We start from the raw sequence: 5014 nt of genomic DNA, 5'->3' as shown, positions 1-5014 counted from the left end.
TATATATATATATACATAGGGTGATAATGTCTGATTCATTCTACTTTCTTTCTTACCCCCATACTCCCTCCTCTTCCTTCATTCCCCTATACATAATCTAAAATAACTCTATTCTTTCTTAACCCCCTCATTGTGAATTAGCATCTGTATATCAGAGAAAACATTCGGCTTTGTTTTTTGCGGATTGGCTTATTTCACTTAGCATGATATTCTCCAGCTCCACCCATTTACCTGAAAATGCCATAATTTAATTTTTATTTAAGGCTGAGTAATATTCCATTGTATATATACACCACATTTTTTATCCATTATTTGTTGAAAGCCACCTAGGTGGTATTTTTTATTTCTACTAGACCTTTTCTTTCTTTCTTAGTTTGCTAGAATAATACCTGGAACTTAGTATGAAATCATCTAGTGTTTGTGAATTAATTAATTAATATGATGGTGGTGATGGTCCTGAGGATATTTAGAACAAAGCTGAGAAACATCAAGGGCTGTGGGAAGCTCTGCAGGTAGTGGGAGGGTGCGTGAAGGTCCCTGCTTCCTGCTCACAGGTGAGAAAGCAAGCTCAGTGAGGCAGGCATGTGTCCTGAGTGCTGAACTCTTAATCCAAGGTGGTAAAAATGTCCCAGTGAGGCTTACCCTGAAGGTCCTTTCTCTACCTTTGTGCTTCCTCAGTACCAGGAGGCTGAGCTCCTGAAGCACCTAGCAGAGAAATGAGAGCATGAGCGAAAGGTGATCCAAAAAGCCATTGAGGAAAACAACAACTTCATCAAGATGGCTAAGGAAAAACTGGCCAAGAAGATGGAATCCAATAAGGAAAACTGGGAGGCCCACCTTGCTGCCATTTTGGAATGGCTGCAAGAGAAGATAAATGATCCTGGATTCCAAAGGAGGCTCCTGGGGTGCTCCGTCTTCCTTCCATGGCAAGTGTATTTGGACCTACATATGTTTCAGGAGGAAGCAGCCTCAGCAGGAATGGAAATAGTTCTGTTAGGCAGGATCCTTAAAGAGCTCCAATGGGATGCTTTGGAAAGTTATAGGCAAGAAACACAAACCAAGCTCTGGGTTTCCTCAGGGAATTTTCTGCAGTAACACAACTAACAATTCTCATTGTCTTAGGGACCTTGTATCCTTCATTAAATAGAGAAAGCTTGTTTAAGGCAAGGGAGTAGGGATAGACACATGGCTATAAATACCTGGCTTCATCCTTGAATGAACTGATTTAATGAAAATTGCTGACTCTGAAGTCCAAGGTAGGACAAGCTTAGTCACCCATTGAGCAGGAAACAATTCTCTCCAGACATTTTGATATAGACCAAGTGAGTCTCAGGTTCTTTCCACTAGGATGCTATTTGTCAATAAACCAAATGGTGTCACCTGAATATGAGAAATGTGCGAGACTGGGGTTGGTCCCCCATGTCAGCAGAATAACAGCCTGTGCTGTGTTGGAGAACATGCTGGCCTCATTTCCTGAGTCTCAAGGCCACCCCAGTTTCTCCTGCAGCTCCTAGGGAGCTCCAGCTCTGTGTTTTATTTCCAGGAGCCTCCTGCTGCGCGGTGACTCCCGGACCCAATCGGTGGCCTCGTCCCATGGTGAGCAGCGTGGTCCCCACTCCTTCCCGCCCATCCACCTAGAAACTGTACTAGAAAGATCTGGTTTCTTCTCCAGGGATCTGTACATTGTGCAGGCCCTGGCTCTGGTCAGCACGAGCCAGCCCCTCACTCTGATGCTATTCTATGAGGGGCACCAAGGCCTCTACCAAGTACCCTGTGGGCGGGAAGCAATCTGGGTCTGATTTCAGGCTTCCCCAATTAATAAGGGATGACTCGAGACAAACTCTTGAAGAAAAAATAAAAATCTACAGTCACAATAGGAGGGGGCATGGGCTCAGAGGCTAAGTCCAAAACAAATAATTGAGGCTGGTCCGGTGATAGAGAGTTTGAAAGACTATTTGCAAACACTTCTGTCTCATTATACTACTGCCTCACAAGTCCATGGTGGTAAACAGAACAGGCATTATCCTTGATGCAGATGAGCAAACCAGTCAGAGAGTCAGATGACTTGCGCTGGGTGACACAGCTAACATGGGTAGAGTTGGGACTAGAAACCAGTGCTTCGGCTCCGTGTCCAGGTGGCTCTTTGCTTGCCTTTGTTAGAGAGAACAGCCCACCATTTTGTCACTAGGCTTTCATCACTGAGAGGGCCTTTGGAGACAAAGAAAGGGAGGCTGGAAACTCAGGGCCCGGGAGCTCACCTGAGAAGCAATTGGAAAGGTTCACACTGGAGAACATGAGTTGTGGAGGTAAGGTAGACTCCAGGCAGCAAGGTGCCAGCATAGACATTTGAGAGGGCATCTTTCTCTGGGACCTTGATCCTACTCACCTTTATTCACTGGAGGAGACAGCAGGTGGGGTGGGAAAACCTCTGGGCCAGTCTTTGGGTCCCCAATGGTCTACACCAGAATTATTTGGTGCAAAGTTTAAAACTACACATACTTGGACCCTGCCCCACACCTGCTACCATGGCTTTCTAGGGTTGGTCTCTGGGGACCATAGAGGTTCCCAAGTGATGCTGACACATGGTGGAGTTTGAGAACCACTGCTTGATCTACACTGCTCTTTGCCTCCAACCCATGGGAAGTTCCAGGTCCTCTCTAGGGAGAGAGCTCTAGATTAAGGTCTAGCTTGGGAGCCTGGGTTGCCTCAATGGGTCTACTTCAGGTCAATTCTGCCATTTGAACGTGATTATACCAGGGACTGGAAGGGGGGTCATTTACCCAGCACCTGCCAAATGCAAGGTGCCATTATGGGAAATACAAACTAGAAGACATGAGGATCTGGAAGTTTGCACAGTGAGCAGTAGCATGAGGCAGGCACTATGCAGCGCTGCAGGTGGACGCTGCCTTCACAGAGCTCAGGAGGTGCCATAGCCGCCCTCCAGGCCCCGCCCTGATCAGAGAACGTGGCCCACCTGGAGGAGTCGGCTGAGGCCATGCAGCTGGCCATGCAGCTGGCCATGCAGCTAGCGGGCCGCAGAGGGCAGGGCCTGCCTTTGGGCTGGATTACAAATGAAGGATCTCTTACCTTAAGAAAGCGGGTGAAGGAGGCCGAGGGGGGTGGGCAATAAGCAATAAGGGGGGTGGACCAGGAATTCAGGCAGATAGCGCAGACTGGTGACTTGTAGGCGGGGCTTGCAGTGGTCCTGCTCTCCTAGGGGCTCCTTCCGCACAAGCTACCCCAGCAGCTCCCTATAGTAAGTCAAGCCAAGCTGCCAGTCCAGCTGTCACAGTAGCCAGATGAGGGGGAAAGAGGCTGGGGGCCCTGCGGGAGGCTAGGACCCACCTGTCCCTGGGCTCACTCACCTGCTGCCTTCTGCCCCTCCCGGGACACCTTGGCCGACACTGCTCCACTGTTCCTGATGGCCATCCTGTGGTGCCCTTCTCTCGCCCCTCTGCCTTCCTTTAGGCCCTGGCAGCCTGTGTGACCTGCCCTGTCCCTCCCTTTCTTCCCAGGACAAGCACGCGGAAGAGGTGCGGGAAAACAAGGAGCTGAAGGAAGAGGCCTCCAGGTAAAGCCCAGAGGCCAAAGAAGTTTCCAGGAAAGCTGGACAGTCCCGCAGCTCGCGGTTCCAGCAGCCTCTCCCGCCGACTGCTCTTCCAGCGCTGGGTTTGGGGAGAGGGGGTTGGCCCAGGGGCGTTTCCTCTGCTTTTGGTGTTTGTACATGTAAAGAATTGACCAGTGAAGCCATCCTATTTGTTTCTGGGGAACAATGATGGGGTGGGAGAGGGGAAAGAAGGAGAGTTTGGAAAGGAGAAGAAGTCACGGACATTGCAACACTACCCACTGCAGACTCAGGCGACCAAGGCCTCCGATTTTCACAGCTCTGCCTGGAAGAGCATACTCCAGGCACCATGTTGAGGGAAGATGAGAACCAGGGGCAGTGGAAGTTCAGGGTGAATGATGGGCAGGGTCCTGAGGAGCCGTGGCTGCAGGGCCCACAGGATAAGAAGCCCAGCCAGAGCAGTGCAAGGCAGACATGTCACTCTGCCTAGCAGCAGGAGGAATGAGGTGTGTGTGTGTGTGTGTGTGTGTGTGTGTGTTAACCATCATCTTTTGATCATCATGACCAATGAAACATTTACTACAAGTCTCCAGTTCTTTTTTTCCTGAATTTGTTTTTTGGGTGACTGGTGGAAAGTTCTAGAAATTTATCCGCCTCCCATCTGATAGCAGGTGCCTCTTAATTTTGCCATCCATGTATTTGAGGTGCTGCTGGGAGAGGTTGGTTAAATTATGCTGGCCTTTGGAATAATTGAAAGGTTTGCTTTTCCCTTCTTTTAAACTCTCTCTGTGGGTTGCTCCTTACTGGATTGAGTGTAATGAATTGATAAGAAAAGAAACCCAATCTTCCTTACTATGGACTAACATTCTAATATGGTCCCCAGGATTCATTGTAAGAAAGAAGTTGCCTTAATCTGTTAGGCTGCTATAACAAAATACCTTAGTCTGGGTCATTTATAATGGAAAGAGATTTATTGCTCACACTTCTGGAGTCTGGGAGGTCCAAGATCATCTGGACAAAGCTGCTCTCCACTCAGTCCTCATATGGCAAAAGGGTAAAATGAGGGTGAAGCCCTCATGAGCTCATCACCTCCTGAAGGTCCTACCTCTTAATACTATTGCATGGGGGTAGGTTTCAACATAGGAATTTGGGGGGAACCTCAACAGTCAGACCCTGCCAGAAGCCCTTCTCACCCTGGGAGCTTTGGGATTCTCAGTGAATCAAAATGTGATCAAGAAAATAAAATGTTTGCTAGTGGAAGGCATAAAGAGCCATTCAGTACCAGAAGTCATGTTCTCCAGGACCAGCACCATGGCTGGAAACAGAAGCCCCTCCCACTCCTCCCCTGCAAACAGGAGCAGGAGGACAGTCTGCCTGTCCCGGGGCCCAGGGCATCGCTACACCCTGCCCTGCACACTGTGGAGTTTTGTACAGCGTTGCAAATAAACT

At 49.0% G+C, this 5014-nt stretch overlaps 1 pseudogene; it reads left to right on the top strand.

Moving 5' to 3' along the window:
- Nucleotides 1-4145, top strand: part of LOC107161034 — a 35248-nt pseudogene extending 31103 nt beyond the window's left edge.
- Nucleotides 4146-5014: the final 869 nt, after the last annotated feature.

Source organism: Marmota marmota, unplaced genomic scaffold (genome assembly GCF_001458135.2).
Source record: "Marmota marmota marmota unplaced genomic scaffold, marMar, whole genome shotgun sequence".
Classification (NCBI taxonomy): domain Eukaryota; kingdom Metazoa; phylum Chordata; class Mammalia; order Rodentia; family Sciuridae; genus Marmota; species Marmota marmota.
Note: the sequence above shows the minus strand (reverse complement) of the source record. Positions and strands in the feature narration are given on the sequence as shown.